We start from the raw sequence: 12,348 nt of genomic DNA, 5'->3' as shown, positions 1-12,348 counted from the left end.
CACCCTGTTCCAACTCCCCCTCACACCTCTGCCATATACTCTGGGTGCCATACACCATTCCACATTGCCTGATGTGTATCCTGGGTACCACACATCACTTTACATTGCCCTCTGGATGCCATACACCATTTCACATTTCATCCTGCCACCCCGCCCCAAATGTACCCTGGTTGCCAATCACCACTCCACAGTTTCACCTCTCCGACTCCCGGGCCATGTATCCTGAGTACCAAACAGCATTTCACTTCTCCCTCATCTCATGTATACTGGGTGCAACACACTATTCCACATTTCACCTATCCCTGCTGCCATGTACACTGGGTGGCACACGCTATTTTACATGGTTTCCCACTACCTCCCCCGGTATGCTGGATGTTGTACACCATTCCCACATGCTCTCCCTTCCATCTGCTATGCATCTTCAGCCCTATGCAATGCTCCCTGTATGCTCTCCCCCTCCTGCCATTCACTCTTGCATTGCCTCCTCCCCTCCAAACCAGGCATCTAGGATGCCATATATCCATACATTCTGTTCTCCCCCACACCTGTTAATCACAATCAGATTGTGTGTTCACTCTGAATTTTTCCAAAGGGTCATCAACTGCAGTGGGGCTGGTGCTTCAAATGTTAGGACTTCAGCTAGTTGAGGACTGTGTTCTTCTGATTCAGAGCCATAACTTATAATCTATTCACTACCTTGTGCAGGCCTTTAAAGAATGAATTAGCACATACCTGCAATATCTTTTGAAAATCTTTGAATATCTTGTGAAATCTGTGCTAGATCTTCTAATTTTCTGTACTTATTTTCAAAATCTAGAGCTCTCATTAATGAGAGAACCTTTTTTTCTCTCATCAGCTCACACAGTGCACTGAACCACATTTTCCCAGCAACCACAAAGAATATCTGGGAGAATCTGTCTCCAAATAATTAACCTTCAGGGCATAAGACAACCTTTAAATATTGATCATTAGGAGGAAGCTTTCCCTGGAGGCAGGTTATTCCGTAACTGTTTTCTGTAGGGTTTCTCCTATCATCCCCTGAAGCAGATGGTACTGGCCACTGCTGGATTTGATGGATTATTGGTCTGATCCAGTAAGGCAATTCCTGTGTTCCTATAATGTCCATTTGTGTAGTATTCTTCTATCCAAAACGATTCACAAGTCTGCATGCATATATGCATACATATCCACTGAAATATAGAGGACGGCATCATGCTTGTACAACAATCAGGTGAAAGGAAACTTTCGCCAAGTTCAGTAGGTCAATCCCCATCTCTTATAAAAGGTGCTAAAAGCACATTCATGTAATTGGTGGAGCAGGGGAAGACAGAACCATAGTTTATAACAGTGGTTCTCAAACTTTTGTACTGGTGAACCTTTTCACATAGCAAGCCTCTGGGTGTGACCCCTCCTTATAAATTAAAAAACACATTTTTATATATTTAACACCATTATAAATTCTAGAGGCAAAGTGGGGTTTGGGGTGGAGGCTGATGGCTTGTGACCCTCTCCCCATGTAATAACCTTGCAACCCCCTGAGGGGCAGACCCCTGTCTGAGAACCTCTGGTTTATAAGGTCTTATGTGAAAGTCATTCTTGTGCCTCCACATCTTCAATACAATAAATTGAGTGGTGCTAAATCTCTCTCTGGTGGAATTACTGAGTGAATCCTGCCACATTTGGGACCTGTAATTTCAGGGATCCTGATCTTCCAGAAGTGATGCTTAGATCTCCAAGCCATCCCCACCCAGTAAAATTGGTCTTTGGTCTCTGTTGAGTTTTATTCTAAGACTCTGATCCAAAACTCTTTCAAGTGAAAGGGAGTCCTTCCATTGATTTCACTGGGGTTTGGACTGGGCTTTTTTTAGTTTTGTAAACCCTCACTCTGTGGCTAGATGGTTTGTCTGCAGAGGAGCAGCCCTCCCCTGACTGTTAGGCCGTATTATCTATATACTGAAAGTGTGGGTATGTTTTTAAAGCAAAACTTTAGCATTCTTTTTCTAAAAGAAGCAATTCAAACAGCTTTTCAGGAGGTGCCAGTGTACCTATAGCAACTAGTGCATTGTGCGTTGGTTTTCAGAGGCTCTGAGCATTGGCAGTTTACAACAGTGGCTCTCAACCTTTCCAGATTACTGTACCCCTTTCAGGAGTCTGATCTGTCTTGTGTACCCCCAAGTTTTACCTCTCTTAAAAACTATTTGCTTACAAAATCAGACAAAAATACGAAAGTGTCACAGCACACTATTACTGAAAAATTGCTTACTTTCTCATTGTTCCCATATAATTATAAAATAAATCAATTGGAATATAAGTATTGTACTTACATTTCAGTGTATAGTATGCAGAGCAGTATAAACAAGTTGTACGAAATATTCGTTTGTACTAACTAGGCTAGTGCTTTTTATGTAGCTTGCTGTAAAACTAGGCAAATATCTAGGTGAGTTGATGTATCCCCTGGAAGATGTCTCCATACCCCCAGGGGTACATAGCCTGGTTTAGAACCACTGAGCACTAGACTGGAACTCAGGAGACCTGAATTCTATTCCCAGTTCTGCTGCTAGAGTACTAGGTGACCTTGGCCAAGTCACTTCATTTTCCGGTGCCCCAATTTCCTCATCAGTAAAATGGAGATAATTTGCTTACCTCCTTTGTGAAGGCTTTGAAATCTATGGATGTAAAGTGCTACCAAAGAGCTAGATATTATTTATAATTACTGTTCTGTCATCAGGATGTATAGTGTCCAGGCATATACCCTTTTGCTTGATTATGCTACATGTTCCATGGTATTTAAAGAGTTACATTTTTTATTTGGCTCAAGTTAGTGGAATTATATCCAAAAATAAAGTAGGATCAGGGTAAAAAAATAGACTTTCCAGACCTCAAGTTTGTAGTCTTAAAAATTGAGTAAGATAGGAAAACAAACATGAAACTTTTGGTTTACCTTGACATTTTAAAAAATATTTGTTCAACCATGAGAGAATCTATTGAGTTTGAAGCTCTGCTTTCCTTGGGCTCCTAGCAAAAAATAGTAACCCAACCCCAGAGAAATACAGGCAGGTTAGATTCAGTTTCAGCTGATATTTACTTTAGTCACTATGTATATTACATCTAAAAATTGGAGGACAATGTAGCTGTGAACTCTAGTATGTTCAATCATTAATCAGTTGAAAAAAATTGCCTGCACTGGTAGGGTACTATCCCAAGTTGATGAACATAGCAGTCAAATTAGTTTATATTTTGCTCCAAAAAATTCAACCTGAGGCAGACACCAAGCATGGGAAATTTCAGCCCAAATGGTGAATAAGCAATTGAAAACAGCGTGTTATAGTAGTATTCTTCTATCCAAAACTTTTCACAAGTCTGCATGCATATATGCATACATATCCACTGAAATATAGAGGACGGCATCATGCTTGTACAACAATCAGGTGAAAGGAAACTTTCGCCAAGTTCAGTAGGTCAATCCCCATCTCTTATAAAAGGTGCTAAAAGCACGTTCATGTAATTGGTGGAGCAGGGGAGGACAGAACCATAGTTTATAACATAGGCTATTTTTAATAATAGAATTCACGACCTCTGTTATAAAACATGCAAATCAATACAAAAATTGTCAAAGTTACTGTACCTTCCCTTAATACATACCTATTGTTTAATTAGTGTTTGGGTGTTAGGGCAGCTTAAGGCAAACCCAGTAGTGACATGCAAGGAGTTTCTTTTTAATTGAATTTAAGGCTTGTGTAAGATGCCAGGCTGGGAGCCCAAAGACTAAAGTTGTCCATTTATACATGGAACAGGTATGTCTGAGCAGCATCAGTGCTAGTTTCCTCACACTGCCCTGCCAGTGTGTCTCAACTGTGTCCTGAAGGGACCATCACTTGAGTGGTGAGGGGATAGATCTATCTCCACTCCTAGGCAGTCATTGACCCTTGGTTGAGACAGCTGGCAATGGTGCAAATTATGGTGGTGGTTTTGTGTTATAGATATTGGTTCAGTAGAGATCGCCAGGTCGTCTTACATCAGGTCACTGGAGGGTCATCAACAAAGCAGCGGCAGGCACCATAACCCATGACGAGCCCCTGCAAGGAAATTTGCCGTTAAAGCTGTCACACTACACAATTGATTCAGCACCATGAGCTCTGGTTAGGATGCAGTTTGAACCCCTCTCCACCTGTGGGTTCATCTGCATTAGTAGTGGGATTCACACCTAAGGAAAGCAGGCCACTGTGTTGAATGAGCACATCTCCTGGGTGCCTTGTCCCTGCATCCTCCTTTGCCAGCACCATTTGCTTCCTGGGCCATACACTTCAGAAGAGCAGTGGTTAGTTTGAGCAGCTTTTGCTGCCCCCAAGTCAAACTTTCTTCCCTAGCTGGGGGAAGAGGGCATATTTTAGTTCTGTTGGTTGAAACGAATGAAGCCCTTCACCTTGAGGGGATCTCTAAACGTAAGTCACATGCATTACAACCACAGATACAGCAAAGTGAGTTCACGACAGGAGAAGATTTATTTTTCATCTGATGTGCTCATTTATGTTTGACCATGAGGACCTAATTCTTGTGCTGAATTATCAATTGGGATTGTAAAGGAGTGAAAATCACTGCTAAAGTGACTCCTAATGTTATTTTAGGGCTTGATCCATTGATTTCAATGGGCTTTGTATGTTTTTAAAAGAAGTATCAAAACCTGTTCCTCATCTTAGACCAGAAGGGTTCTAATCGAACCTTTCTGATATGCGTTCTATTTCTTTATGCTTGTGCAGAAAGTCAAACTTTCTCAGAGTGTCAGCCACTGCTGTGCTAATTGGTCTGATATTCCTACCATTAGACTCAAACAATTATTATTAATATTGTGTAAGTTTTGACAGTGTGCACAGTGACAGTGGCACTGGTATAAGACACAAAACTAAAGTAATTTTCTTCTCTGAGGCATATGCATTCCAGGGCCCCTGCAAGTACTTATGTACGTGCTTTGCTTCAAGCATGGGAATAGTGCTGTTAAGGACAAGTAACTGGGGGAAAATATTGAGTGCAATCAGAGAGGTTATTTTAAGCTCTGCATTTGGCACTGGTGCAACTGTTGCTGGAATACCATGGTGAGTTTTTGTGCCCCCAGTTAAAGAAGAATGTTAAATTGGAGATGGTTCAGAGAAGAGCCACAAGAATGATTAAAGGATTAGAAAACATGCTGTCAAGGTTCCTTCCCCACTCTGAACTCTAGGGTACAGATGTGGGGAGCTGCATGAAAACCTCCTAAGCTTACTTTTACCTGCTTAGGTTAAAACTTCCCCAAGGTACAAACTATTTTACCTGTTGCCCTTGGACTTTCGCTGCCACCACCAAACGTCTAACTAGGTTTATTATTGGGAAAGAGTCGTTTGGAAACATCTTTCCCCCCCAAAATCCTCACCAAAACCTTGCACCCTCCTTCCTGGGGAAGGTTTGATAAAAATCCTCACCAATTTGCATAGGTGACCACAGACCCAAACCCTTGGATCTTAAGAACAATGAAAAAAGCATTCAGTTTCTTACAAAAATAATTTTAATAGAAGTAAAAAAAAAAATCACCTCTGTAAAATCAGGATGGTAAATACCTTACAGGGTAATTAGATTCAAAACATAGAGAATCCCTCTAGGCAAAACCTTAAGTTACAAAAAGACACAAAGACAGGAATATCCATTCCATTCAGCACAGCTTATTACCTCAGCCATTTAAAGAAATCATAATCTAACGCATATCTAGCTAGATTACTTACTAAATTCTAAGACTCCATTCCTGTTCTGTCCCGGCAAAAGCATCACACAGACAGACCCAGACCCTTTGTTTCTCCCCCCCTCCTGCTTTTAAAGTATCTTGTCTCCTCATTGGTCATTTTGGTCAGGTGCCAGCGAGGTTATCCTAGCTTCTTACCCCTTTACAGGTGAAAGGGTTTTTCCTCTGGCCAGGAGGGATTTTAAAGGTGTTTACCTTTCCCTTTATATTTATGACACATGCCTTATAGTGATAGACTCAAAAAGATCAATCTGTGTAGCTTAACAAAGTGAAGGTTAATGAATGACAGTAAGTATCTGCCTGAGGAACAAATATTTAATAATGGACTCTTCAGTTTAGAAGAGAAAGGTACAACACAATCCAGGGGCTGGAATTTGAATCCAGACAAATTGAGGCTGGAAATAAGGTGTAAATTTTTACCACTGAGAGTGATTAACCATTGGAAGAGCTTACCAAGGGTCATGGTGGATTTTCCATCACTGACCTTTTTTAAGTCAGATTAGATATTTCTCTAAAAGATATGTTCTAGGAAATATTTTGGAGACGTTCTATGGCCTGTGTTATACAGGAGGTCAGCTGGGATGGTAGCAATACTCCCTCTGCCCTTGGAATCTGTAAAGCATGGCTATTGGCCACTGCTGGACTTGCTAGATAAGAACCTAGGCATTTCAGGACCTCTTATTGAGAAATTCTCTTCTGTAGTTTCCTGAATAAAGACTAGATTAATAAGGAGTTTTAAAAATCAGACTGGTTCTATTTTCCTTGTTGCTTGTAATATCTTTATATAAAGAGGAAGGATGGTTTTGTGGTTAGCGAAACTAGTGTGAGACTCAGGAGATCTGAGTTCAATTCCTTGCTCTGCCACAGACTTCCTGTGTGACCATGGCTAAATCATTTAATCCTCTGTGCCTCACTTTCCCCATCAGTGAAACAGGAACAATAGGCCTTCCTTTGTCTATTTAGACTGCAAGCTGTTTGGGACATGGACTGTCTCTTACTATGTGTTTGTACAGTGCCTAGCACTGGGGCCCTGACCTGGGCTGGTGCTTCTAGGTGCTACCACAATAAACATAAACAATAACAATCATATAATTACTGCAGGAAAACAGGTCATTTCTTATAAAACTGGGAAATATTTGATAATATCTCCACCAAAATCCCCCCTATGTCATTGGAGATTTGGTTTTGTTTCTTTTAGGTTTTTCAACTTAATTTTTTATTAGGTTACATACTGTTATTAAACAGTTTTGTTGCTGCGTTTATTGAAACCTCCTGTATGTAAGCAACATAGACTGTAATTTAACTTACAGTAATGTCAGAAATATGTTGGCTGAAATAGCAGTAAAACTCTGGCCTTGGGCACAATGCAAGATGTTAAGAGTTTTCTCTTGATATGCTGGAAATCCCTAAGCCCTTGTTCCTCATTAGAGATCACTATATTTCAGCAGTTAATTTGGTCTGTATGCTTATTTGACCTGGGGGAGGCTGTGTAGAGTCTTCAAAGCGGGTTTTGAGATCCTAACTAACTATAGACCCCTGGATGCTGTCTTCAAATAGGCAAACTCCTTTGGGTTGGAGTTGAAGTGTAACAAAACTGGAAGACAATGTATGACATTCACCCGTGGTGTAAGGACGGCAGAAGGCCTCTGGCACAGCAGAGCTGCTGCTGCAACTGGGGCTGGGTGTGCAGAGGAATTTGTGCCCCCGTGTTTTGTATGTCAGCTTTGGCATCAGCTGGGGGAAGTGGTATGATGCATGGATCTGTGATTCCATGGATCCAGTGGCTACGACCTCTAGGGTAAGAAGTTCAAGGCTGAGGGGAGACCCCACACCCTGCTCATGAACTGCAGAGTGGCTTCTGTATAGTTCCAAATACAAAGCCTGTTTGTTCAGATATGTGTGTGGGGAACGGAGGGTGAATTTCACCCTGTATACGCTGGGTCATTCAGTCTCCTACCATGAGCATAATTTATAAAGCTTCTGGCTTTCTGTCTAAACTGGTTGATGGGCTCCATAATGCCTTTAACACACAGCACAGCACTGCACTCACAATGGTCATAGGAGCTCCTCTCCATAGAGCTGTAGGGCTCATTGTGCCTCAAGCAGGCATGAGGCCTTTCTGAGCTCCAGATGTGTGGTTGCTGGCACTCAGGCTGCTTTGTTCTATTGTACAGTGCTTTGGGACATTGCTTTGCCCTCTTTGGAGAGCTAGTACAACTATGGTTGTTAACCTCACTCAGGAGGTATGCAAGGCTCAGGTGTGCCCCTGGCTTCTGAGATTCTTGCACTTTTATTCCCGTTCCCACTTGTGCACAGAGTCCAATAAGCACCCACGGAAATGAAAGAATGAGCTCACCAGAATGTGCAGCTGCTGAACGCCTCCTCCCCGCCCCAGTGAGCATTGCAATTTCTCACTGGCGTTCAGAGTAATACTTAGCACATATGCATCTGCACAGCACCTATGAATCCTCACAATTGTGACATCATTATTATATTGATCTTGATCTTTGTGCCTGTCTTGCTAGATCTTCATTGTTGATTCTGTATAGCTCCTTGGCAGTTTTATACTAAGGAGCAGCACAGAAGTGACAGCCATAGTCATGGAAATCTGGTGCAGCAGGAATACGTGCCAAAAAGTGCCAAAGAAAAACATTATTCATGGCATTCAATATAATTGCTTAAGAATGATCACTTTGCTCAGTGAAGTCCAGGAGCCTTATTTATCTCCTTATTAGACAAGAAATTATTCTAGCTCACATAATTTAAAACCTTTATTGACTCATTATCTCATTACCAACTGATCATTAATACTGTGTTTGGATGATAGCATAGGTCAGTATGTAGTTGTATGCAAATGTGTTGACACTAAAAGCTGCTATTTTTTAAGAAATTGCTTTTTAATCAAGATTTCTAAAAAGTCATACATTCAGATGCAAATAAATAGAAACCCTGTAAATAATTCAGATTCATACAATAATTGTTTGATGTGATGCATGCCTAAATAAATCTCTTAGTAAATATGCATTTTATTCTCTATATGATTCGTAAATATATTTTTGACACATAGATACTGCTGAAAGGATGTCTCTGCTCTCATATAATGCAAGTGCTGACCTTCTCTTCAAATGCCTTGCTGTACCATCTTCCGCACACAGTCACAGCACTGAAATCTCATGTAACAGTATACAGTACACAAGGACAAAACACAAAAGCAACATTTTCCTTTGCAGTAGATCTGAGATAGAGGAAGCGATTTTTCCTTCCACTAAAGCTATATTCCTAGTTAGGAATATTACAGCAAGGGTATCCATTCCTTCTTAGTATTTTTTAACTCTAATGCATCTCTTTTACAGTTTGTGGTATTGGAATATTTTAGGATTACTCTGGAAGGAAATTGCCAAATCAGAGTCTGAAAATAAAACCCAAAGTAAATGCTTATTCTGCAGGATAGGCTAAGTTCTGCTCTTGGTTATGCTGGTGTAGATCTGAAGTAACTCCAACAACTTTGCTGGATTACTCCACATTTACACTGGTGTAACCATGAGCATTGATACCCCCTTTTGCCCAAAATACTTCAACTGACAAAAACAACAAAAAACCAACTCACAAACAGCAACCCTGAAACCAATCAACATTACAAAAAATAAATTAAATGAATAAAAACCTAAAAAATTAAAAACAAAAATTCAACCCCAAACAGATGTTTTACCCTGAAAAAGAAGAAAGTGCCAGAAACTCCATGAAGACCATTACTACTGATTTTTCGTGAAAGGCACTCAGATACAACAGTGATAGGTGGCAGTATAAAATCCTGAGACAGGTAGAACAATAGGGGAATTTGGCCTGTTATCTGTGTTGCAGAAAAGCTTATTTAGAGACTTTAAAATCAAGTTGAATTGTGATTGTTTATTTTGTTAGTCATTCATGCGACGCGGCATACATTTGTTGTGGGGAAAAAATTCCTTATAGTAGGGCTGACTACAACATAGGAAATGTCTCCTCTACATGTAATAGAAATAACTTGCGTAGACCAGAATATCACATTTGTAATGAATCCGAAAATACATCAGTGATTTAAATGACTCCTTCAGAACTAACCTTAACAGCTCCTTTATTCTGTGCTATTATGGTCCTGATAGATTGACACTGCATGAAAATGAGGTTCACTTTGCATGTTACAAACATTAAGGAGTTGGTCTGTTCCAAGACAGAAGGTGATTAAACATCCATAAAACATGCCCATCCTGAGATCTGTTGTTTGCATTTACAGCTGTATGCTCATAGCATGCCTATTAGCATATACATATGAAAAGCACACAGAGGTTAGACATTTACAACATCCGGTTGTTTGGTCAGTATAGTGCATCTGTTAGCACAACTTTTAACAGGGCTCTTTAAAAAAGCAATGGAAATCTTAGGCATAGGGAGGCTGTGGAGCAGCTGGACAGCCATGTTAAAATAAAATGCCTGCAGAGTCTTACAAGGCTAAGATTGTGAGAGAAACAAGCAGAATTGTAATCATAAAACAATTCAGCATGTGGGGGTGGGGGGAATAGTGAGTTAGTACATGGAGATCAGTTGCAAGTTTACAAAGAGCCATCTGAAGGCGCGTGTAGAACAAGAGAGAAATTCACGGTTTTAGTCTTAAATCTCTTCGCACAATCTGCTACAGACATTAAGAGTTTCGAGAGCATGCTACATCTGAAATGCTTCCAATGGTCGGGGTTGGGTTTGTTGAGAAAGAGTCTTTCAATCAAAGATGTCTAAGCATGTTACAAATATTAATCAATTAATTATTACTTAGCTCTGCATTTTCACTTTTTGTCAGTAGAGCTCAAAGCTCTCTACAAAGGAAGGTATGCATCAGTGCCTAAAAAGTGAGGTGCAGAGAGATGAAATTACACGCTCATGGTCACGCAATACGTCAGTGACAGACCCAGGAATAGAATATGGGGAACAGAGCCTCAGCTGGTGTAAATTTTTCATAGCTCCATTGAAATCAGTAGAGCTATGAATATTTTCCCCAGCTGAGGATCTGCCCCCAGGTCTCTTAGTTCTCTGAGTCCATTGCCCTATCTACTGGACCATACTTTCATTAAGTTAATCAGTACTGTGTTTGATTATTATTTTGAAGACCCTCCTTTCCTGAAATGGCATATACCCCAAGCCTGTGGATGTTTGTGTCAGCTGAAAGGAGAAAACACTCCTGTCTCTCCATTGGAATTTAAATGCGATTGACATTTAGCATCATGAGTTATTTATTATCCAGTGGCATAATTGGCTAGTGTGCAAACATCCACCAGTGGGTAGATAATGAGGAAAAAAGATTACCACAATACTCGTCACTTATTTATGTACAATATCACTTTATATTTCATAGCATTGAGCAAATGTATTTCAACTAATTAATCCATACAACAGTCCACTGATAAGTACTATTATTTCACAGTTTGCAGATGGGAACCTGAATCATGGCTCAGTTTAAAACTAAAAGATTTTTTTTTCTAACTTCCCACCTGAAAGCTGAGAATGAAACTTCTCACATATCATCACCAATATTACAATTTCTGGAGGCCTAATTAGGCCCTGAATTATCCTTGTGCATTGTCTCCAGTGGGGCTGCCAGAGTGTAACTGATTGGGAATCAGTAAACAATTCTGTTGGTGAAACATAAGAAGGAATAGTCTTGCTCACTCTTTCTTATGTGTGTTGGCTCTGCAGGGTTTATAGGCGTAAAAAGCAGTAAAAATTAATTTTTCAGGACAGAAGTCAGCAGATGGGGCTCTGCACACATACAGGGAGAGGATCTGTTTAGTTTGATTGGTACCATTTTTTGTCAGTCACTTTTCAAAGTAGACCCACAGCTTAAGCTGTATGGAGAATTATACAGCTCGCAAATATGACAAAAATAAAGCTGATAAATACTGACTGAGTTATTTCTAGTGATAGAGAGAATAAGCCAGATTCATCCCTTGTGTAACTCCATTGAAGTAAAGATAAACCAGGCTGAAATTTGCTTTTTTTTTCTTCATCACAAATATCTACTGAACATTTGAAACTAACATAAAGGGACATTGGGGAGAGAAATAAGGACACAACTGTAAATTCAGATAAAATTCACTGGTTTAGGAGAGCATTCAGGAGAAGGGGCAGAGTGGAAAAATCATAAATATTCTGTTTAAACTATAGAGACTGTCCTGCTCAAATAGGGAAGGTTGGCATGCATCAAAAAGGATGTAGGTTCTTGTGTTAGGCATGAAGTGGCTGATTCAAAGCCCATCAGAGTCAGTGAGTGGAGTTTTTCCATTGATTTCAATGATACTTGGATCAGGCCCTTAGTTTAGAGATGAACCTGACCTTGTTTAAATTAGATTTGATAAAGGAAAGGATTTCAGAGAGAGTCTTACATAAATGCTACAGCAATCTACAGTTACTAGTACAATACACTCCATCTTACACTAATGAGAGCACAGTGTTTGGGGCTATTACTACAGAGTACTGTGGTACATTTAAAGTAGGAGTGAAAGGAAAACAAGTGGGAGAATTGAATTTTTATTTGTGACACAGGCCAAATGAATCTC

General features: G+C 40.1%; 1 protein-coding gene across 5 annotated transcripts in view; it reads left to right on the top strand.

Moving 5' to 3' along the window:
• Positions 1-12,348, top strand: part of LHPP (phospholysine phosphohistidine inorganic pyrophosphate phosphatase) — a 191,707-nt gene that overhangs the window by 693 nt on the left and 178,666 nt on the right. The gene's annotated exons all lie outside the window — the stretch shown is intronic.

This window comes from Caretta caretta, chromosome 7 (genome assembly GCF_965140235.1).
Source record: "Caretta caretta isolate rCarCar2 chromosome 7, rCarCar1.hap1, whole genome shotgun sequence".
Classification (NCBI taxonomy): domain Eukaryota; kingdom Metazoa; phylum Chordata; order Testudines; family Cheloniidae; genus Caretta; species Caretta caretta.
Note: the sequence above shows the minus strand (reverse complement) of the source record. Positions and strands in the feature narration are given on the sequence as shown.